This window comes from Hylaeus volcanicus, chromosome 6 (assembly GCF_026283585.1).
Source record: "Hylaeus volcanicus isolate JK05 chromosome 6, UHH_iyHylVolc1.0_haploid, whole genome shotgun sequence".
Lineage (NCBI taxonomy): Eukaryota > Metazoa > Arthropoda > Insecta > Hymenoptera > Colletidae > Hylaeus > Hylaeus volcanicus.
The window spans coordinates 18,539,462-18,564,818 of NC_071981.1; the positions used below are offsets into that span (position 1 = coordinate 18,539,462).

Below are 25,357 nucleotides of genomic sequence, written 5' to 3' on the forward strand. Positions count from 1 at the left end.
ATATCTGTTGCCCGTGCCTCGACTCGTGTACATAAAGTCTCTCCCTGTTTCTCTCGCTTCTCCATTCTGCACTTTTTCGCAGCCTCTTCTATCTACCCTGCTTTGGCATTTCCATACTTCACGTTCTGTTCTGGTATTATAAAATTTCTGAAATTTCCCTCAGCATTCGTCTCCCATGCTTGCCTGCCAAATCCACTGGCCAACTTGGATTCATCTCGTGCTCGTATATTACCGATAGTAACACGTGTGTACGTGACGCTATAAAAACAATAATTTCATGATTTATTTTACGTATTTTTGCAGACATGCGTCGTATATCTGCTCCATCCAGTATTAATACTTCTACTTCTTCTTTCGAGTAGCTTAAAGTAGCTTCAGTGTTAAAAACTTTATTCAAAGAATAAACATATGGATAATCTATCATAATGCAGTTGTCCTTAATATATTAACATGTGTAACGTCTTGATGATCGATGTACTGTTAGGGTTTGCTCGCGCGTTTCAGTCCTACCTAGAAAATGAAATATTTCGAAAACGTCGAGTCCTAATCCGATGACCAGAGGCTGTATCGTTAAAATATTAGCGACATTATGGGATGCGCGACAGCGTGAAGCGATAAAGCCTGGAAAGGCGTCGTAATCGATTCACCGTTATTAAGAATAAACGCAAAACACGATAAAGGGACGCGAGAAGGGGGAGGGAGCTGTGTTCGAGCGAGTGGGATAGAGAAAGAGAGAGATCAGAGGAAGTATGGTATAATGGCATAAACCGGTCAACGAGTCAACATCACACGACTGCAGCGGTGAGTGAGAGGTGGGATATAAATCAAAACATTCGGACATTAGAGAAAATTGAAGACTTTGAATTGAAGGAACAAATTTAGCGCTGCACGGACGAGCACCTTTATTTCTTTGCGCACAACACGCGCACTGGAACTGGAAATACAGGGTGTTTCTGAATTATAGCAGGCAATCGATCTTTAGCATATTTATATAATGAATGTTTGAGACTCGAGCGCAAAATATACCTTTTGAGCTACATGGTTGTTATATGGTTCCATTTTAAGTAAACTCAATGGTCTTGTTTATCTTTCTCAGCGAGGAGCAACAATTTCACGGAAAGGGAGTAACGCTCAGGTATCATCCGCGTCTCAGCTTAACGCCGCGTCCCCGTGCAAATAAGCCTCGTGTTTCTATTTACTCGTGATATTCCATGCGACTCGCACGCGTGCGCGGTACCTTTATTTACCGGATGCGCGATGATGAACGATCAATTTGATTTGACCCTGCGCGAATCGCTGCGGGATCCAGGTAGACCTTGGCATCCTTCTACCTTTTGGTTCGATTCGAAACTCGTTTGCTCGATCCCCGAATGTGTTAATCTGAAATATAGATAAGAGTGTTGGAAGGCATGAGATCAAGAACTTCGGTGGGAAGAAGGACGCATGCCCCGGAAGGATCAAGGAAAAGGACATTTGACGATTAACAAAACAATTAACAAATGTAGAATGGAAATGAACTCCACGCTTTTTATACTTTAATTTTGCACTCTAATTTTACTCTTTAAGTACGATATAACGTAATCAAGGGTGTCGAATAACGCGAACCATGAAATCAAGATTTGGTAATAGTTGTCATTTATCATCGAATTTAATACAGAGTCTCCTGAGAATGTAATTTTACCTAAAACCTGTGAATTTATGATATTGTTGCCGTACCTGTTTTTCAATTGGACGGTAGCACACCTAATAGCACAGGTGGTTGATCGCTAGCACGGATTTTCTGATAAAGCGTTTAAATCGAACCGCGATAGAAAATGTCTGATAAACGTTACCATCTTCTCGTCAGGGTTAACGAACGACTGAACGACGTGTGCACCATCAAAAAAGTATTTAATTTCGCGAAATATTAATATTACAACAAATTTCTATCGTTGTTTAAACGATAAGTATTGTCAATAATTAATTTAACTATCGTCAGAAAGAAACTGTTAGTCTTTACAATCGATAGATATAAAAATTCCCTCGAATTCATTGCAGACCCGAGGCCGAGGTAATCGTGTCCCTCGATTTACCTGGCACAGGTGTGCGTGTGTGCGAGCGCGTGCAACAGCAGATCCAACAGACAAGGTGCCGGCGAAGAAAAGCTCGCGTCGGTGAACCGGTATGAGTTGTATGATCAATCCAGTCGATATCTCGGATTAAGATCGACGAACGAGCTTCGACGGCGAGCGTAATTAATTACCGAACGAGGAGGAGCCACGGGGATACCACCCGGCGAGAACTAGTCAGCATATACTCGGCATAATTCCCAGAAAACTCCCCACCCATCCTCGCTCGCGATGAGTTTCACTTTTTGGCTCGATTCTTGACACTTCCCCGTTCGCATCACGCTGCTAAATGCTCATCGATATCGCGCGCCTCGATTTTATTAATGACGAATCGCGATCCTGACAGATGGTGCCGTGGAAAATTACCGGACCGTTGCGCCCCGAAAGTCGGGAAACGAGAATTAAAATGATTCCAGGAACTTACTCGTTCGATTCATTAGTTCGTGCCTTATTTTAGGATCCCTACTCGCCTTTATTTCGTACAAAGAATACTTGACAGGTTGACTGCCACACTAATACTCTTAACAAATTTCTACTGACTATTCGAAACTACATAATCAAACATTTGTGTTACATTAATACCAATAATATAATAATAATAATAATAGCTCCTATGCTTTCTAGACTCAACTAATAACGTTACATCCCATAGATACTGGAATCATATCGTCACAAGAGTGAATCACGGCACCAATCTCCCAAGAAAACATCCCTGCTCAACGTAGGGACCCACATCCCCGCCGCGATAAATATCTCTCGCACCTCGAACGCTGGGCGAAATCAAAAATCATCTCGCGGGGAACACCTGCCACCGAATAATAGAAAGAAAGAAGCTCCAGCTATAAACGATACGAAATTTCGATGCTGGGTTTATGCTCGGCGCACGCGTAAAATCCACCAACGGATACCACTGGTCGCGGGGCATTATAAAACTGCCTTATGGCACGATAAATTCCGATCAGCCTACCGAAATCCTCAAAGGCAGCGTTCGAAATCTTCGCTCGCTGGGGGCAACCGCCCCCCCGTGGACGCTACCACATTATGCTCCAGCGCATAGTTTATCCGTCATAATTCTAGGAAAACCCGGGCCCGAGCTCGAAACAGACGCGGGGGCAGAGAAGGACGGGATCGAGCGACACGGGGGCACCGTCTACGTGGAGGGTTAATGTATGGAAATGCATTCCAGCTCCAGAATGACCGGTGTCATCTGGGTCGCTCGGCCCCCGCGTCCCCCGGCGTTTTCGCTGGACCAGTAAATCTGTTTCGTCCGCGTGATCGTGTCGCTTGTATACTCGTATACTCTGTCCGACCACCAAGAAATTTTTCCTTGTGTTCGACTGTATGTGCACAATTATGCTTCGAGACAAAACAAACTAGGAAGATTGAAATCTTTAAAGTGACCGAATCCAAAAGCGGCAGTCAAAGGTTAAACTGTGATTTTTATATTTTCATGTCACTTTCCTGACATTTTCCTGCATCATGACTACGTGATCGTGTCACTTGTATACCCTGTTTGACCTCCAAGAAATTTTCCTTGAGTGCTACTGTACGTGCAGAATTATACTTTGAGACGAAAGATGAGTGCACTAGGCAGATTGGAATCTTCGAAGTGATTGAATTGAAAAGCAACAGTCGTAAGATAATATGTAATTTTTATATTTTTATTTTATTTTCTTGGCGTTTTCCTACGTTTCTAAACCATCGTCGTCTGGGCTACTATTCCCCAGGTCTTTTCATAAAACTCGATCCACCCCTGACCTCGGACTGTCTTTCAGCTTTCGGTTACTTCTTCTGCTCTCGCGTGCCCCTTCCAAGGCCACGTTTCTCTTCCTAGCTTTTCCATGAAGGCTTTTTCCCGGAGTCGAATACCTGGAAAACTCCATTCGGAGCGGGACGATTTCTTTTGTGTCTCCAACCGTCACCTTTGGGGAGTGTGACTCCGAAACCCTCGCAGTCTAGATTGGAGGGGTTACATATTCGTCGAGATTATTTTTACAATTTAGCTTCGAGGCTCCATCGTTCCGCGTCGTCATTGTTACGACTACCGTCGTTTCTTGTTTCTGGAGTTGTTTCCATTGGGGAAACTCGTGGGAATACTTTCCGAGTAATTTTATATCGAATGCACGTCAATTTTAATTTATAAATTCTGTTTAATGAAGAACTGAAATCTAGTTAGACAGTACCCATCCCTCGCGCAAGCAGCATCCACAAAATAGATCCCATCGAGCACCGACGACCTCGAAACAGAATGCTTCCAGACTCTTCCCGTTTCGCCCAAAAATCACTTATCAAGTTTCCCTCTAAAAATACCGTGAACATTTCACGGAACACCTTGGCGTACCGATAAAGCGCGGTATCGGCTTCCCAACGGCTATCGCGAGCAAACTCGACCCGTGGGGAGCATCAAAAAGCATATATCCCTGGAAAAAAAGTCTGGAACATCCACGCCTCTAATTATTTCTTCACTCGCTATCTGCCGGCGTTGATCTTTTCGACGATTCCGGCGAAAGGTGTTTCGCACCCCGAAGTGGCCGACCAATCTTCGTGGCGCAATCTCTCTCTCGCCGTGAGGAGAGGCGAGAACCGCGGGGGATTCCCGTGGACGACGAAAACGACGGTCGCCCGGCGGTCGTGTCACGGCGAAACTGACGCGCCTTGTTTACACACCTGTGCGCAGTGTGTGAACGGTCCATAATAATGCCACGGCTTCGCGCGAGCAGGGGCCCGTGTGTAACGTGTGCACGCGTCGACGAAACAGGCCCCATTCTCTCCAGTCTACCTGGGGCCCCGAGTGACCCCCGAAGAATCGAAGGAACGAGGACAGCGGAGCCAAGGAGCAACGGAGACACAGAAACGCGGCGGACGAGTCGACCGGGTGATCCGACGCTCCGTGGACCGGGTCCAAAGGTTTTAGCGAGGAAAATATAAAACTATAAGGACAAGAACTCCGGTGGATCCCGACGGTGAGGGGGAGATAGGTTCTTTACAGACCAGTTGGTAGCACCGACAAGACAGCCGACATCCCCGCCCTTTCGCGGGCCAGATTTGTAACAGTACCCCTTGGCGGACCAGAAAGGAGAGATCTTCCTCTTCCTTCAACTAGCCCGTAAGATATGACGTGACGGGGCCGAGTGGAATGTAGAAGGCGAGGAACACGAGGTTTATGTTGATAAGTTCGCGTTAAGCCTGATAACTGGTAATGGATAGATCGGGGGTGGCTCTTAGTTTTCGTTTCTCTTTTCTTTTTTTACTCCCTGTTTTAGTCCCAGGGGTCATTGAAAAAACATGATCAAGAAACCGCGATCATCGTGATAGCATTGTCTGTATGGATCGCGAAGATCGATACCGACTCAAACGGTCAATATACCTTCACATATTAAAAGTGAACCGCATACTCCAAAATAACGTAATTTTTCTTTAGCAGTTAACCCAAAATTGTTTTACAACGTATAAAAATGAAGCTCCAATTTGTAACATCACCGTGAAGGTCGCCTTGGTCAACAGTACATACAGTACGATGGCAAGCGCGATCGTTAGTCGACGGTTGTCGCAATTTTGTCTAGGGGAAGGGTTCTCAAAAAGGCTCCATCGAGAGGCAATTAAACCAGTTCGTTTTGAATCGAGGAATTTATAAGGGGCATAAAGGCTGAATAGGCGCGCTCAGCGTGCGAGAGCGTGTACGTGTGAAAAGAACGGTTCGACGTTTCTCTATAATAATGTTTGATCAGCCTATCGATTCTTTCCACGGACATCGAGCCAATACATACGCGTTACGCTCGGGGGAATTGGCTTCAATCTAAACGAGCCGTGGCCACAGACACGGTCTAATCACTACAAGGATATTAGCTAATCTCGACCAATTAGACGTAATGGCTGGATTAAGACGGATCGCACGCATGCTAAAATTGAATATTATATAATCCCCGCCAGTGCCACGCTACGTTTCCCACGTACCGCGATCTCGGACGTCGTTAACTGTCGTTCTCTGCCTACTATCGTCGTGGCTGACTATGGGGACGCGAAGAAAATCAGACTAACGATCCGCCGGAACAATTTTCTCTAACTGTAACGCCGCGAAAAACCTTTTGTTGTTCGTGCGCGTTCGCGAGGGGCTGTTTTAGTGGTTGTTAGGCGACATCGTCCCAGGAGAAGCAGGAGAAATGGGTATATCGCGATGAAATCAGTTCTCGGTAAGTTTTCGTACGGTAAAGGGCACTCCGGGTTTTGTAACAAAGAAGATATCCTGTAACGATGAGAGCGACCCCGCGACACGAGAATTACGTTTCCAGGAAAACTCGCATAAAACTTTTATTACCGCAAATGGGAACTGAAATGAAATTACGTTTACATTGACTGTCTCGTGTCTTTCGAATCGAGGGGGATAAAAATTGTGGGAAGTGGAACTGAAATTACCGGCGAAGCCAATTTTATTCGCGATAAAAGTTTATTCAGTGTGGAGTTAATCCTCTTAGGTTTTAGGCAGGGTTGTCGGTCACATGATGGATTTGTTGATTCGAGTATTGTCGACAGACGTGCCGCTGAACTATTTGTAATACTTTTTCAACAACAGAGCGTAAGAAAAATTGCAAGGGCATCAAAAATTAGAAAAAAAGAAATAATTCAGATCTGAATGAGATAAACGCTAATTATTTTAAAGAACGAATTGTTTGACGTCAACACGAATTTTCGGGACGATTTTCAAACACGACTTCCCTATGTTGGTTAAACGCGTAACGTTATGCTGGTTGGGTGCTCGCCACGCGTTAAACTTTGACAGACCGACATTCACAGAAACGACAACAATACAACGCACAATAATTGGAAACTGTAATTAGAAAGAACGCGCGATGCGTTGGTGGAAGCGTTTCACGCGCGAGATGAAAGATAACGCGCAGCCCTAACGCTTCTAGCGTTAATTATGGTTATAAAATGCCGAGGGCACGCCTGTGCCCCGTGAATAATGATCGCGTGGAACAATCGCCTCGATTGGACTTTTATTGGAAGGCATCGAGGATTCCGGAAACGCTAACCAACAAAAACAACCGGCACGGAACGATGCCATGATAAAAGTAGCTGATTGCGTATCGGTGGCACTTCCAGAAAAAAGGGATTAAAGTAAAGGCTTCCACGGTTATGTTTGTAAAATAGGAACGACTGTTGGACCTCGTTATTTAAAACAATTACAATATTACTTAAATAAATTTAGTTTTAAAAAGACTTTAACTGATACTATTACTACCTTGACCTAGGATATATAAGTTCTCGTGACGATATTCACTCGAACGGTCAACTACTATTGCGTTTACCTTGGCATGATGCAAGATCATTTCATTTTTCGATAATCACGCCTCCAATTGGATACGAGATAAGAAAAATTCAGGAGACGTCTGTGTTTGTCATGGAGCGTCCGCATGTCGTTCGCTTCAGTCGGAGAAGTTCCAAGCGAGCGACGGTAAGGGCGCTATTATCGACTGTTTACCATATCTTACCTTTCCAACGATAACGATAATCTCGGTGGAACCGTCCGAGAAACGCTGTAAAAGACGCGGCTTTAAATTGTTTGGCGATTGCCAGCCGGAGACACTAACGACGCGAAATTATTGTATAATCGACGACTCGTACAGATTGGAATCGGTGATTTAGAGTTTGTATTTCTTTTAGAAGCGAGGTCATGCCCGTGGAACTTTTATTCCGCCGTCGCCCCCCCCCCTCCCCCCGCCCGCCCGGTTCGAGGAAGAACGTTGAACACGGAATATAAAATAAAACGGATAATTTTTATTAGTCGCATTTATCGGGAGGTGAAAATTTTACGGCCCGCGAACGAGTTGATTTTGGAAAAAAAAACCGATGAAATTAATAAGTATGCAAATGCCGAGTTCCATACTCGCACGAGCTCTTCGTCGGGGTGAAAAGGTTCGACGCGAACGGTCGCGACGAATTTTTCCTGACACGAAATTGTGCTGCTCCGGTTCATTGCCGATTAGTTTATCAAAAATTGTAATGCGAATGATCGATACGGCGAGCATTTTTGAATATTTCCAGGACCGAATAACGCACAGGTTGGGAATTAACCTTCTATAAGCCCGTGTAACTTTCGGGTCGTATACAGTAAATCCCATAAATACCGTAAATGTATCAAATAAATTTAGCCACTCGTGGAATTCCCGATCTCGAATCCGTATCGAACGACCAATGTTCTCGTTCCAGTGACATTCTTACCCCGAATTCGTCGCAACTACGACACCCTCTGTCACGGGCACGTGTCGGTCGCCGAACAAGACCGTCGGTTACTGACCTTCGACAAGCGATCTGATCGCGTGTGGCGGGGAAAGAAAGTGGAACCCAGAATTTCCAGCAGCCTGAAATTCCTCGAAGCTGACCCAATCGACGGGAGAGAGATCTTTCAGCCAGTGGATGGTTTGTCGGCGGTCGAACGACAAGCGTTCCCCAAACACAGAGGGACAAGGTCAGCCCCCGGGGGTGGAACGGCAACAAGTGACCACAAGCCAGACACACACGGCCATCAGCCTTGTTCTTGTTCTCTAACCCCTCCTCCCAACCCTCTCTGGCCCTCTTTCCTTCATTCCTGGTCGACGACCAGTCTGTCGTCCGTCGAGGACAATCGATATATCGACCGTCCACGGAAAGGCAACGTTATGTCGAGCACACACGAGCTTGGACTTACGTAAGAACCCGACGCCGATCGCGCTCATGTGCGTGCGCGTATGTTCACGAGGAAAGGGAGAGGACGGAGCTGGCTGATCGGTGTCTTATGCGAGTTGCGGTAGGCCACGGACGTCCGTTCATTCGTCTTTCGTGCCCTTCGAGTGCTTGCTTATCGATAGCCCGTTTACCTGTGCTCCGAAAACCGCTTTCTACCTAATCTATCGGCTGCAAATAGAAGATAACGATGATTCGATGCGCCAGTAATCGAGGCACGCCAGGGATGGCTCGTAGCTATGCTAGTAGATAGATGTAGCATCCTTCGTTTCAATGTCGGAGACCTTCACAATTTTTCATTTTTATTATATATTATACGAAATTGCGCTTTGACAAAAAAAATTGTAAAGGAAGAGAAAAGGTATAATATAAGCCTGTAGATTCTGGAAAGGTAGAAACGTTTGGATTGCGTGAGAGTAAAAGTACTTATAAAACAGTTGCAGGTGATCGCAAACGCCACATTGTAAAAAGATATTAATAGGGCAAATGAGCGATTTTTTTGCAGCGTTAAATCTTTTCGAGGCTACACAAGAAACGTGCTTCGAGCTTCGTATTCGTTTCTTTTCCTTCGACTAGCGGCACTCCAAATTTCATTCGAACACGCAATTGCATTAGCTAGTCGCCTAAACCAGGGTCCGAACGTGTCTCTAATCAAGTTCACATTGATTACTTTGAATTTACACTTCTCGATGCACGTTCATAATTTCATTCTTCAGGTTTGAAAGGGTTAATCACTATTACAACCAATACAGGCAAAATAATAAATTCAGGAGATTATATTTCAATACTGTTAATAAAGGTATCCCTTGCGATTAATTTATACCAAATTAGACATCCTTGAAGCTCAGACGAACAGCAATGACCTGTTCCTTGCTTACAAGAACGTAAATCTAATAAAAAGTGGAGATGTGCGCTGCAAAATATCGACATTTTCGATTCGATAAACGCTTTCCCGCCCAAATTTCCGTTGGCGACCGGACAGGGGTTGGGGAAAGGGGGTCAGGATCCAAGCGGAAGTTCATTAGCGAGGCGACGGCTGATAGGGCGTCACGAGGTGACCGAAGGACAACACCAAGCCACTGTTATTTCTTTCGGGTTTTACACGCCGGCGTCCCGACGCTGCAATGTTTTAGCGTATTGATCCGTTGGGGTTTAGTTGAGCCGTGGTAAAAGTGGCGGGGGTAGTTGCCACGATAGAGAAGAGGGACGGTCAGCGGGGGGGGTAAAAACTGGACGGCGGCACTTACTCGCTCATAATCACCCCCCGAGCCACTCCAACCACCTCCGACGCCCTCGTGCTTTCTAGCGCCGCGGTGCATTTCCAGGGGGGCGCGTGTTGCGAGCCTTGTTTGTGCTCCATCGAAACTGTAAAGAACGCTTTCTCCTCGGGACCCGGTAAATTGGTGTCGTTCAGCGTTTAACCTGGGTCCTGCGCAAACACCACATAATTTCGAGGTTCGCGAAGGTATTAGAACCTTTATTGCTAAACGTGTTGTTCCTTTTAGGTTTCTTTGGTAAGTACTCCACCGTGGAGATGCTTCGATTAGTTCGCAGCGAGCTAACGAGATGAATTGGAATACGCTATTTTTAGATATAGCAAGTCGAAGTGTTTGAAATCTTTGGGAAGGATATGCAAGTAGCATCTATGTTAGTAGTTCCAAGTCACAAGCACCTTGAATTAAAAATTAAAATTCAAAACTCGTCTTCAAGAAACCGTCGAGACGATTACAAATTGTCCTGTACACCTTCGTCCTGCACTTCTCGCCATTCTACCTTCCACTCTTCCACTCCTTGAACATATTTTGCCTCCGAAGCGCGCAATCGATGTCTTCGAGCGACGGCAGCGTCGTGCAAACGATTGTTATCAGTCGAGCTTTTATTAGTTAGCGAAAAACAGTTCTCGGAAAAAGTAATGAGCTCGTTTCGCGATGGCGACGCTCGGCGAAGGCGACTCGAATCGATAGAGACTGGTAATTGCGAGTAGCGAAAATGACGCTGTCCTGCGAGCGGTTGATTCTTGCCACCCTTCTTACGTATGCAGACCCTTAAATAATTGCGGCTCATTCGCGCAAATTATCCCGGGGTTTCCGCGTCGGGCGAAGTAAAATATAATAATACATCCTGTTCGTCGCGCATGCGTGCATATAATGCGCGAGTGTCTCTCCCATCGTCTGACCAGCTTTTACTTCGATGTGTGCGACGTCCACGTATGCGCGTTTAGGTCTCCCAACAGTCGCGTGGCCCGCAAAGTGTGAACGTGTATTTAACACTAAACCTACCGACGTTTCATGTACACCTACCTCTATCGCGACCGGTTTTCAGAAACGATACGTTTCTTCGGGATCGAATGCAAAAATCGCTTATTCGGAGTGGATTGAACGATACTCAAAAATATTTTTACGATACATCGTTTCATCATAATTACGGTTTAATAATTAAAGTTCATCTCTCTTGTGTTACAGAAGGAGCCTCTACTTCTATGCTGGCGAACTTATTTGGTACGTGCTTACTTTATTATCGTAGTCAGGTAATTACAGTTGTTACAAAGTGGGAATTCCTTCCACCATCGACACTTGCCTACACCAGAGCGAGATGAAAAGAAATTATCGAGCAAGTCGAAGGACGCGACAATTCTTTCCAGAAAAGGGTCGAAGGAATTTCTCGCTTTTTTCTCCGAGGAGGGGGAGTGGGCTTATCGGCGAGGAAAATCGGAACAACCCCGAGGTAGGCGCGGCGCGAACCTAACCGTGTAACACACTCGAGGTGGTCGTTGGTACGCGTGCGATTACTTACTCTCCATCGGCGAATTAACGACGAATCACCGATGGGAGAACCGGTTGCCTGGCCGAACGGCACGCAGCCTAACGACTTCTCTCCTCGGCTTCAACGGGCATTCCAACGGCACGAGTTTGCCCCGCGACGCGAATTAATGGAAACACGCCGCGGTATGCCGTGTGCGCTGATAAAGCGGAACGCGCGTCCTTTCCTACGTATCTCTTTATCCTTACCCGATATGTTCCACGCCGCGTTTCCTCCGCGACCATTCCGCGTTTACGCAGATCGGTCCTCGCTTTTTATCGCGGCGGTCAGTTGTCTGCGACGTCTTCTCGAAATCGGAATTCGGTTGAGTCCATCGGGTCTCGATGCGTTTCTGTCCTAGGATTGTATTAGGGGGACCGAAAAGTAATCAAAATTGAGTCACTTTAAAGACGTCTCCAAACTTCTAAAAATATAAAGATAGCCCGATGCCATCGGTAAAATGCTAAAAGCAACGTATAGCTTGCATGTTAATTACGAAGTGTTGATCAAACCTCTGCTAATCAGTCGCGACATTCTTCGTAATGTCTTACAAGTTAATTCCGAGTTGGCTCTATTGAATGTTTATTCAGAGAACTCGTTCCCTGAATTAATTTTCGGTTTCCTCGTGTTAACTTTCACGATCTGGACCGAGTGAAGAAACGAATTTGTGTATTGGAAAAGATTAATCGAGAGAATCGTGTCTATATTTTTAATGCATCGCTCTTCATTAATCAGCTCATGAATATAATGATTAGCTTCGACCGGTTACCAATTCCACAGAATGAATCTGAATGAATCAAAAAATCGATAATATGAACGTAAAAGGAATCATTTGGATCATTTATTTTCTAACTCCATGTTGTACTCTAAAATCCATTTATTGACGTTTTCGTATTTCATTCTTGTGGCGAATCCACCAACATAACAAATCCACCTACGTCTGTTTGAAATCATGTAAATTAAATCCAAATGCCAAGACATCGCTTGCGAAATATTTTATCCCGCCATCCAAATGTATATTGTAGTTTGTCTACCTGTTATTCGTCGTTCGAAATCGTTATCTAGGTAAGAAATTCGCCAATATCTGTCTTGGAGCCATGCTCTTCCTATCGCCGCAGCAACGACACGCAGCAACGCGTCTCAAATGAAGCGATTCCGTATTCACGCATGAGCGCGATCGTAGATGCTCGCTCAGAAACGCAAACAGGCTCTAAGGAGAACTAGGAGAAATATCAAAGGAAAAGGGACCAGCGGGAATGCGCGCATCTGTTTCCTTTGCGGCAAATTTCTTCCGCATCTAACGGCCGGTGCGCCGGTGACGATAAATGATTTCGTTCGCGGAAAATGAATATTTCCGTTCGCCTGCGTATTCAATTTAACCCGTTCGCCATCCCGCGCCGGGATTATTCCCGCGGATTAACCCGCAATTATCGGCATGTTTCTGGCGCGTTTAAACGACGCCCGTTTCTCACCGGGCCGCCCTTGTCGGCTCTACTCGATAATCCCTCGTTAAAATATAATCGCGTTAAACGTCGGCTTCCTAGTGCTCAAAAACATGCCTCGAATTCGATGGAGTCGCCTAGCGGCCGCGCGGTTCGATGAGAAATACTAATAAAAAAGATACGAGTAATGGCAGCTCCGCCAGGTGCAAAGGGAAATTACTTGTTTTGCTGATAACTTATGAATCGTGGACGCGACACGATCGCAGATATAGTATACAGATAGATAATAGATATAATGTACGGAGAAGAAAAATATCGTTCGAAAGAATGCCTCGTGTGAATAATGTACAGAGTAATATGTGGACTACGGATTGCGCGGAATTTATGGCGCACCGCGATTGCGAAAAACATATGCTAAGCGTATGCAGAAGACATTCGCTTGTACGAAATTAAATATTAATATTACTTTATGGGTCTGCGACGCGTTTCGCCGCGTGTTTTTCCCGTACTGGACATATAAATGCGAGGGACAAAGTTAGATACTCGGACTTGTGTACGAAAAAGACCAAGCTACCAACTCGATTACAGATCGGAATTACTAAAAATTTGACTACATTGAATGTAGGAGTGATATTCATTATCGAAGGGCACACACGGAAATGTAACGTTGGTAGGGACTCCAAAAAAATAAAAAAGAGACGCACACAGAGTAGAACACGAAGTTAAATGAATTCTACTCGTACAGACTGTAATGAAATATACACCAGTCATTAAGAACAAGGAGTGGGATGGGCTGTCATCTCGGAAGATATGAAATTGAAACAACGTCTGCCTATGGATAACTGGTAGCTCTCAATTATCTACAGACACCACAACTTCTCGCTACTCTTTGACCCCGTTTGGAGGCGACGTTTCGTGGTTTCTCGGGGCCCCGTGCATCGACGACAATGTAGCAAATTAGCTCGGCTCGTTTCGCCTGTTACCGCTCGTACGACTCGAACGTGCATTCCGATGGCACGAGTTTGCTTCGCAACGCGAATTAATGGAAACAAGCCGCGGCGCGGCGCGCCGTATGCACTGATAAACCGGAACGTCCATTTCACGGGCATCTTCGTCTCCGCTCGAACAGCTCCGCCATGTTCGAATTAAACGATTTCGTGTTCACGCGTGGCGTGAAAAAAGCGCGGTAAAGTACCTGCGTAACGTCCCTCCTTTTTTCTCTACCTCGTTTCCTTTCTGACCTCTTTTTATATCGCGTCATAACCTGCGTGATCATTGGCAATCGTAGCCAGGCTCGCTTTTTCTTCGACTTTATTTCGTTCCCCTCTGTAACGGAGTTTCTGCAACGAGGCGATTAAAGTGGACCGCTGACGACCTCGAAGGACGCGGGTTAATCGTTTCGATCGCACGTCGAAAACAAATTCGAGTGGGAGAGAGATATTTACCGATGGGATCCACTGGGTCACGGAGGGATATGCAAGTGGAGACCGAAGCCCCGACTTGGGCTTTAGGCAATATACCAACTGTGGCTAGAACGAGTACGTTGGATACTACTCTCCTGTAGCTATTTAGTGTCGTATTCTTCGGATGTTGGCAGTAGGTCATGGATTTCCTATGATTCCTACGCCATCAGTTGTTGGAACAGTTTCGAAATAGCCCTAGATCAAAAGCAGAGGCCAGACGGATGATGATAAAGCTTCTTTTTTTTTTATGGATTAAGCTGGCCTCTACAGTTCGCGAACTCTAATTGCTATAAGTAAAGTGGACGATGAACTATGTCTTCGGGGAAGAAGACATCCTCGACGTCACTGCCTTCTACATCTACGCGGTACGATGTTCTTCAACTGTCGATAGTTGACCTACAGACCACTTTCACTTTAGCCTACTCACCGCGGTGTGATTGTAAGGTTCTTAACATGGTTGTCGGAATGTTGTAGGAGTTGGCTAGGCTTTGAATTTCTCCCTGTGATGTAGCGTACATTGAAATCTTTGCGAACCATGGAGTTGTTGCTAAACCTTCGTATTGAATTTATGAAAGGAAGGATTCCATTGCGGAGGAATTTATTTTTGGTCAAGGTTCCGAGGAAGTGGCGTCTATTGGGTTTCGCGACGTTCCCCGGTTGGTCTACGCGCGTCGGCGAACAAAGATGGTCTCTACGCGGATCACCGGACGCATTCTGTGGGCTTTATTCACACTCGAGTGTCCACCGGGTCGGTGTTCGTCGTTAAAAGCCGTTATTACGACGAAAAACAACTCCTCGCCCCTGTTCGGGCGTTATTTTTCTTGGCTTTCCTCGCTAAAACGCAGCCTGCGTTCTGTACGCCCGGCAATTTACGTTGCCACGAACAGGCTAACGACTTCACCGCTTGACTTTAATGGACATACCGCGCCGTGATTCTACCCCGCGATTCGAATTAATGGAAACACGCTGGTATCCCATTTGCACTGATAAAGCAGAACGTTCTCGCCGCGATCGTCCCCTCTCGGCCGTGCGACTCTCTATCGGCATGGAGACGATTCCGGGGCCGTTTACATCGTACCGAGATGCTGTTGGATTAAGCGATTACGCCTTCCCGGCCATTCGTGGCACGGGCGAAAGCATCGATCACGGCGAAACGTGCTTTCCAAAACGGGACTTATCAGGAAAGAGGTTTAAACCCGATACTCGTCGCGCCTGGTACAATCGATGCGTATACTTCGAAGATAGCGCCGCGGTAGCCTCCAGGGAAGATCCATCGATCCGTTTAGTTCGCGCTACTCCTCGATTACAAGGTGTTATTTAATATATGGGACGTGCGACGAGTAAAATAAATTTAATATTTCGGCATTGACGAGTAATGAATGGGAGGAATTTTTTCTAGATCTCTCTGTACCAAATCTCTCTGTTACCTCGACCGAGTTCCAATAGAGCGACCACACTTCGTGCACTTTTCACTTTTAATTAATGAGGGCGTACCTGAAGTAGTATCCTTGTCACCTTATCTCGAGCATCGACAACAGACAAGAGGATCGCTCGTACTGCCAAACGTAGTCGAACAAGTCCACTCGTCGGTTACACAATAACGATGAAGTAAGTTGATGTAAACGCATGTTCGATTTGACCTTATGTCAGAGTTACAGAGAGTCTCGGGTTCTAGCAATTCTTTCGACAAGTTAAGGCACTGTAACTGATCGCACTCGTCTGTTTACAAACGATGGGTAATACATCACCTGTACGACCTTGTTGTCTATTCTTCTAACACGATCTGATAGCATACTAGGTCACTTCGGAATGAGAAGATCAGCGGCCAGAGGTCTACGGGCTCTATAAGATGGAAGCTAGTCGTTTCGAACACCTCTGGCAAAGTACACGATACGAAAACACGAAATTCTTTTAAATTAAAAAATCATTGTTAAATCTATTAACCCTTGAAACAAATACTGATTTTCGAACGTCTCGAATTCATCCAATAGGCTCTAAAGATGATCGTTCGAGGAACGTATGTATCAAAAATGGAGGCTTTAAGCCAGCTCGTTCCCAACACGAAGAAAATACAGAAGGTCCTGTGTTCGAGGCTCGATCGAGGTATGGAGCGAACTCGTAATTTGTCGTTTCGCAACAAATAACAGTTGTCGAGAGTCATAACGTTAGAGACGCACGAGTCCGGCGCTAAATTATTTTCGACGCAAATTAACGGCGGCTGGGTAAGGTAACGAGCTCGCGGAGTCGAAGGATGGAAGCGAACCGAGGACAAGGTAATCCCGCGACCGGTATTGTTTCACCAACGGAAGTCACTCTTTTATTACGAGACACTTCCTGCTCCATACGGGAGCACACGGCGTGCCTGTTTACACCGTGTACATGACACGTGAACACAGGTACCTCCGTCTCTCCCTCGTTCTTTCTCCGCCTCTCTCGCGCGCCACGGGCGAACCCTTTCCTCTTTCTCCATCTTTCGCTCCTTTTTCTCCAGACAGGTACACCAGCCTGCGACAGAAATATCTATGCACGCAACCGGCCATGTGGCTAGTCTCCGTCTCCAGTAATCAGGGGTTCGAGTCGGACTATGACGAATTAATAAGCGAAGCAACTGGAGTCGGCAACCGCCGAGGAAAACGTCCGTGTTGGACAGACCTAACTAGACGTTGTCCAGACAAGTTGAAGTTAATTTGAAGAAATTTAGGTATCTCGAGTCCAAACTTCGGAAATTCAGCACTTTAAATAGCAACGAGTAGTGTAGCATCAAGTTCCGAGAATGTGGGCTTACCGTAGTTTGCTTCTGAAGCACCAAGTTATCAAAGTGGCTAGACCATGTCCCCAGTAATCGAGTTTGTTCCTATGACGAATTAATAAGGGAACCAACGTGCACAGTGAGCAGGTCCAAGAGCAAAACGCACGTCGCAATTTCTGCGGGAACGTGTTCGTAGCTGGAACAAGCTTGCTAAAGCGGTTCGGCTATTAACCAACCGACGGAGCGACGATTAATCAGGCCAGTAATTAAGACGAGCCGACTGCGAAGGGATTCCTCTTGTTTCCTGAAACGCGTACACGATCCTTGAATACCTGCGTGGCCGAGGATGCTGGAATTCGCTAGTTACTCACGAGGTCATTCGAAATTACGCCCGACAAAATTGAGGATAATTACACCTGGCTGATATGTTCGACGGTTATAATAACGTGGTTAACATATTTGGCTGACGTATAGCTGGAATAATAATATGATCTGCTTGGTTTTATGCGGAGGAATATGTTTATTAGCCTTAACGAGCAAACGAACGGCTTTGATTCTCCTCAAAGGCTATCTGAAATGAAAATCAATGTTTCGATAAAATAAGAAGGATTAGGAAGAAATATACAATTTATTTTGGTGTTTGTGAGTTGGGAACGTACACAATTCAGTAATGCAACTTCCTTTTTAATAAAAGGACAGAGACTTTTGGGACAATGTAACACGTTTAGATCGAAACTGAGTAAAGACGAGCCAGACAGGATACAGTAATTTATAAACCGTTCCATTACGAACAAGATAAGTTTGCCGATGCGAGCAAGACAAGAAACGACATTACTTTTGAAGCGACGTAAAAATGTGACAGGCTGAAAGCGCAAAGAGAGAATAAGTATGTGTTTTGTCCTCCGCGTGGCCTAATTACAGACCGTGAATTCCGGTAATTATAATAATTAGCCTGCGACTCCGTCATGCCCGTCGCGGCCCCTTCGACAGTCACGAGCAGGCTCGGTCGAATAATGACGAGGAATCCTCGTTCCTCTTTCGTACTAAAATCTTCGGATATATGAGTAATCATCTGTCTAATAAGTGGACGAGTTGACCAAGTTTGTTCAACGGAGCAGCTTTCCTACTTGTTCCTTATAATGACTTTTAGAATGCAATTAACATTGACATCAGGTTTTACGAGCAATCAGAGTAGGCATTTGTATTAATAGGTAGAGGAGATTCTTGTTACTCGTTTGCTGTCGCAGACTCTTCTCGAGACCAATTCGAGAGAAGTAGAGCAAATGGTAGAGAAATTCTAGAACAGAAGCCAGTAATACCATTCCTGTGGATGATACAAGCCAAAAATATGATTCGAGTTCATTACAGTCTCGGTATTAAAAACCTGTTCTGTTTCCTGCAGATGCTTTCATCCTCTACGTAAACTTTAATTCGCAAAATCGTAGCAACAATTTCACCCAGATCACCTCTCGAATTCCTGACACGCAAACATCGCTAATAACTAACGATTAATCCAGATAAACCAGTTTCACGTGGTTAATTATCTAAGCAAAGATTTATTTTAAGCGATTGGAACGATGCTCAGCCCTTTCTCTATCTCTATCTCGTTCGATTCCCTCCGCTGAAATACCGCCTGTCCGGCGCAACGTTATCAGTTGGCCAAATTAATGTAACGAAAGGCCAGATTAATATCAGCCTCATCGCGCGGAGGAAGAAGAGCTGCCAATGTGTTGGAATTAATTAACTCGGCCCGGAGCACGTATAATTCAGAGGGTACACACGATTGATTAAAGCCGATTTCACGACCAATCAATCTATAACTCCATGCACGCCCGTTTCAACGGCAGCCATAAATTTACACCAGCTGTTAAAGGCATTTCCCGTGCGCCTTATCGTTCATTTATAACTGTCCGCGAATGTCTCATTAACCTCCCTTTTCTCGGAACCGTGGTCGCGGGCGGTGACAAGAGCCAAAGAAATCTCAAAATACCCGCGACGCCCGAAACGGAGCGTCGAGAACACGGGGGCAGGGCCGGTTTACACGTTGTCGTTTGATACACTCGGCTACTCGTAAACAATGGACGTATGTAAACAATCGTGGGATAGCTGGGATTAAGTCAGCATTTTGGCACGAGCCGTTCCCCGCTGCGACAACAGAACTGCGCGTTCAGATGTTTATGCGTTCCGGCAGAAAGTTGTGTATACGAACGAGAGCATCAACGAGGCAATCAAGGTGTTAGGTACACCTAGGAGAGTTGGACACGATGGCGGCGGTGATCGTGAGACGATCAGGTATCGAAGTTTCATCCGGTAATTTGAGTTACATCGCAAACTGCAGGGCTGAATGAATGACAAAACAAATATGATCTTTAATCTGTATTTACAAAATATTTATTCATCGGTTTCATTCTCCAAATATTGTACGATTGGATCCACGGCATAATTCCTTCGCAAAAGAACCAAAGCGAAGAATCCCGACGATCGTTTCCATAAAGTGGTTCAGCGTTTCATGAAATGATCCAGCGATATCCGTCTCTCTCTCCCTCTCTCTCTCTAATTAATTATGTCGGAAATCCATTATCCGCAACGAATGCACTCGATGCACCAGCGCGGGGAATCGTGCTCCCAGGGCTGGAAGCGCGGCGTTCGAGCTGCTTTTCCGGGAAGACACATTATAAGTTTTTCCCCGGAGTTAATTTCGCCGGCGATAGCTAAATCCTTTCTCTCCCCTCCCACTTTCCCAGCCCCCTGGTCGCCTCCACGTTCGCTCTTTTATCCTTGCGCCACCCTGTCTCTCTGCAACCCCCTTGGCCGTGCTCGAACTAAGAGCGGCTAAGAGTTGGTAGGAGCGTCTCTATGGTTAATTAAACGCATAGATCACCCCCTCTCTCGCAATCTCCACCGACTCCTCCTTACGTTCACCCCTCCGCCCACCCTCCTACTTCGGCCCCTCTTTCACGTTTCACCCCCATCTACCGTCCTCTTTTTTCCTCAGCAACCCTGCAAATGCTCGCTCGCTTTTTCCGCGTTATAAGCATACACGCGCTTTTACGCCACCAGTGCCGTACCCTGGTGGTAGAATCGAGTTGCACAATAGAAATTAGACACATGGTAAACTTGAAAAAGAAGGCATCGGGTTATCCGAAATTCATATGTCGGAAACACTCAGCTTTGCTTCTTTTTTTCACGCGATTTTCAAGAAGGAGGTCGCGTATTTCGAGTTTCCTCCTCCACGCCCACGTGATGTAAGCGAAAGAGTACGGGGAAGAGGGAGAGCCTCTGTAATACATACCGGTTTCTCAAGAAGGCGTAACCTCTGCCCGAAACTACCGTCTACGTTCATTATCGTTTACGCGGGCAAACCCGTCGTCGATTCCTCGCCTGTTCAACGCAATCGATCGTTTGACCCGTTTTGCCGTGAAACTAACATACTTGCATACATGCTACGCGATTCTCTCGCGCTTCCAAAGTAAACTAAACACGACCACTCGATGCAAACCTTATTAACCCTTTGCACTCCGAATTTTCTGATTTCCATATATTATTGTCGAGCCTCGCTCGACATGGGATTGCAAACGGTTAAACAACCCTCTAACAATTCAACTCCGGCCCGCCCCCGCGTCTTCCAAAAACATGTTCCACCTCGTCCAGAATTGCGCCAACGAGAATCGCCGATACCTCGTGCATCTCAACACCGTAAATAATGCAACCGATAGATACGTCCCTGAAGCCGAAAGAAAGAGGTTGTGGAGAAGAAGGCGGAGGTGGAGGAGAAGCAGGAGGTGGATGGCCAGCGGAGCAGAGGATATTCTTATGAATCGATGAAAGAACCGCGAGCATGCGCGCCGGAATCTTAATAACTCATGCGATACCACCCCCTTCCTTCTGTTATCCAGACCCCCTGCCGCTGTTATCAACCCCCGGCATCCCTGTTTTCCGCCCTCGGGGAACAGATACGCCGTTATAATATGCGTGTACCCAGGCCGAGGTAAACACGAGAGCTGGACATTCCGGGCGTAGTTTCTGCGAATATTTCGAGCATATTTGCCCCAGGAGGAGAGGCGGCCCCGAAAAACGCTCGCGCCTTCAGCATTTTTCCTCGCCACCGAACCCGAGAACGTCTCGACGGACGCGTTTCAATGTTTTAACAATTACGAAGGTGCACGTGCTGCAACTACAGATGTAGCTTTCATTTAACAGTGTATAAAATTAATAAGAAAGTACAGCCAAAAAATAATCGTCGGTAATATTACAATTTTTATGTGACTGTATACTGTATATCAATGTAATACATGGAAGTAATACAAATATTTCTTTTTAAGAAATTTCTACCATTGCTTTCTTAATTTACAAACGGTTCTCAATGGATCCAATTCCAAAACATTGGATTCATGTAAAATTACACACTCACCCTACTTATATAGCAAGACGATGCAAGCATAATTTTTTCTAATACCCGAAGCCTATTTTCAGGAGAGTCCCCGAAAAACGCTGGCCTCTTCGAGCATTCTTTCTCGACCAGGAAATCGTCTCGCAGACGCGTTCCGATGCAACCCGAGCATCGTATAGCGCTCACGCACCTTCGCTCGTGGCCATTTACGGTTCCTTTTTACGGTCATACGTGCGGTTTTAGTGCGACCTGTTCGCGCGGATTTACTGCCCGACTACCCGTGCCCGCTCCATTTTTATTCCTATTCCTTTTTTTCCCCTCCCCCGTGCCAGCAGTCACGTCACGGAGATGGGAGCTTGCACGGTTGTTTTCGTTCCAGCGGAGGGTTAATTAGCTTTTACGCACCGCGGGTGTCGTCGAGGAGTTACTAAATAAGGGCGTTTTTTGCTCAACGCCACGGACGTAATTCCACGCATTTTGCGAGCGCCTCTCGAGCGTACTCGCCACTTCGGATTGGCCCGAAACGGGGACAATTGATCGAAAGCGTAAATACCAAGATCTCAAATGCTGTTTTCGGTAGATTTGTTTCGTAGGTTTCTCTAGTACAACATCTGGGTTTCAGGAAAAAGCTAGGCTTCTTTGAAGTTGAAAAATTACTTGATCTCATCCTCTGAATTGTACAATATTTCTTTAAATGGAAATGCAAATATTTTTTAATGAAAGAATAACGATTTCCCTTGCAAAAAGATAATACATGTAAGAAAATAGTGCAATCGTCAAATGCACCGTTGAATTAAAAAAAAAAAGTATGGTCCTGCAAATATAGAACTGTTCAAAGAAATAATGGCGTTAGGACTTGTCACGCTTGCTCCATCCTGTATACCCAATCGGCGCTGCCCATTACCGATCGTTGGGAACATCTCGGCGCATTCCCCGATCAGGCGAGGCGGAGCGGACGCGATTTGTAGAGAAAAATCGTTAACGCGACGATAAAATAAAATGGAAATGACGCGTCGCGTTAAGAGATCTCCCCGGGTGCGCACCTCGGAAGGTGAGAGGTTTGGGGTGGAGGACAGACACGTCGAGCACCTCAGTCCCGTATGTTTGCCGGACGGTTTGGCGGCGAGGGGCGCGGGCAGAGCACGCGAACAAATTAGCCCTCTATCTGAAACAACTTCTTGGAATAGCCGTTACTCACGGCCCAAAGATCGGGGCCCGTATTGCCCGAGCGAAACGACCGCGCGACTACGGGACGTGGAGGCCGCAAGAGAACGGGCCCCGAGGAACAAGAGGAAGAGTAGTGTCGGCGAAAGAGGTCCCAGGGGGCAGGGTGGCACGTAGGCAAGACGGTCGAAGAGGAGAGGAACCGAGGCGAAGAAGAAGAAGAAAACGAAATAAAATGCCGGACGAGGCATTTCGAATTTCCAGCTCGAATTCAGGAGGAGGTGGAAGAGAGCAGGATGTAGGAGAGAGCGGACCGTGGAGATCAGCTCAATCCAGGGATAAGCGAGTCGTTCGAACAGTGTTGAACAGGAGTGAATATTTATACGTGGCCTCTTCCTTCGCACCTTTTTTTGCCGTGCCTGTCGACGTCCACCGTCTCATCCCCCAGCTCCTCTTCGTCCCCTCCTTCTTCATCCACCTCGTCGTCGCCTTCCTCGCGTTTCCACCTTTGAGTCCCATGCGGTATCTTCTTGATTACCCGGTCCTAATTAATTCCTCAGGCTTTATCTTTATTTTTCCCTCGGCTCGAACCACCGCCGCCCCGACACCGCGACCGAACAGACCGATCGTTCCCGGCCCGAGGAGGTAGAAACCACGGACCCGGGATACCGGAGGACCCGAGGGGGACAGGGTATGGTCATCGACTCCGTCAGGAACGTCTAGACGTGTCGTTCCGCGGCCCGTGGAAATAATCTTGTATACGATAAAACGGCGTGAATGATTGCTCGGTGTTCCGTCGACACGAGGGCGTTCGCTTCTATCGCCTCGCTCGTTACTTGACTTTTCTCGATGAGCGGGGTTTACGCGACCCCCGATTGCAGAAACGTCGATATTTTCACCCGTTGCACTCCGAATTACATTTTAATTTCGTTACGAAACACGTCGGCTACAGTTGCGCGATGTACGAGGAAGATGCTTGAAGCTCGAGAAAATGTAAATACTATTTTTCACAAACTTCCGGAATCTCGTCAGGCTAACTGCAATTTGTCAGGCGTACCAAGATGTACGAGACGTCCAGTAGGCGTTCGGGATGAAAAACGTAATATATTAGCCGACGCATAGCAGAAGAAATTACCTGAAGATGAAGCGGTTGAAAAAGTTGAGGATTGAGAAGTGTTTGGTAGGTGGTAGCGTTGATTTTCTCTGGGAGTCGAATCGAATTTATTTGGACCCAAATATAAAATTTAATGAACAGGAAGGAATGGGAATGGAATGGAATAAGGCTCTGTAGCCAGAAATAAACGCGTGGTTGATACGAGGAACTCGTAATATTTATCATAGATAATATCATCTGAGTGCTCCCATTGATGGCACTTCCTTCGGTCAAAAGAAAAATGACGAGGATAATAATATTGATGACACGATCTCCTTGATTAACGTGGTAACGAGATACAGCCGTGTACATACGCCGGGAACGCACGTATCACTTTTAAACGCCGGATATGAGTTATTAGCGGTTGCGCCGCGCGCACTCAATTGTCCTGATTTGGAAACCTCTAATCTGACCCCCTCTCCCCCTATTTCTTTCCGGCGACGAATTTAAGCCTTCATGTTTCCGTGTCTATCGGTACTATTTCAAGCGACCCGTTCTCACCGGAATCAATTCTTCCGACTGTCAAAACGATACACGTGATACCATTCGTTTGATTCGGATTTACAGCGAGAAAATTAGACGAGTCACGTCTACTCGAACCCACTTGGAGATGATGAAGGGAGATTAATCTGCGACGAATGATCAATATTGGCGATATTTCGTTCGACAGGCACGGGGAAGTCAAGAATTGACCTGATATCTTCTGAAAAATATATGTGCACGTCCACTTTTATGTGGATAATTTATTGGTGTATCGCGAGGAATAATAATCATCGTAGGATTATGATTTTTAGGGAGAGTTTAGTGGAAGGTTTTTCATATTTGAAATCATTTTATCCGTCTGCAAATAGTATAGGAATGAATTAAATATTTATGAAGAAAGACTTATAAGGAACGTTGCTCGATCGACGATATTCAAGAAGTGATTAAGAAATGTAAATAAGAATTCTTTGTAAATTGAGTCTACGGAAAATATCTATTACACAAATAGAATCTGAATTGTTCTTACGGTAGAGAACGTATCACTCTTCGTATCGGATCTAGATTTCATCGAATATAAAATGAGCACTCGCAGGATGTTGGCGCGCGAAGCAAGACACCTGCGTCTCGTAACATTTTCCCTTATATTACATTGCCTCGATCCTAAACGTAGTTAGTAAATTGAACTAATGGTATCCTGATCGACACATAAACTTAATAGACGCAACCAACTGCCGTACCTTCGAAGAATTGACTGGTTAAACAAGTTTGGATTTTATCGCAATTCGTGATCTCTTCGGTTTCTCCGCCTCCCCTCGAGTGCAAATAAATTAATCGCGGGAAGAGCATAATCAAACCTTGTAATCGGTGTAGATATAAATAGGTTGTG

At 45.8% G+C, this 25,357-nt stretch overlaps 1 protein-coding gene across 4 annotated transcripts in view; it reads left to right on the top strand.

The window, feature by feature from the left end:
- LOC128878993 (zinc finger homeobox protein 4) overlaps nucleotides 1–25,357 on the top strand; it is a 303,112-nt gene that overhangs the window by 97,949 nt on the left and 179,806 nt on the right. For all 4 annotated transcript variants that reach the window (XM_054127744.1, XM_054127745.1, XM_054127746.1 and 1 more), the window contains one exon: nucleotides 11,291–11,326. The gene's annotated coding sequence lies outside the window, so the exon portion shown is untranslated. The remainder of the gene's footprint in view (nucleotides 1–11,290; nucleotides 11,327–25,357) is intronic.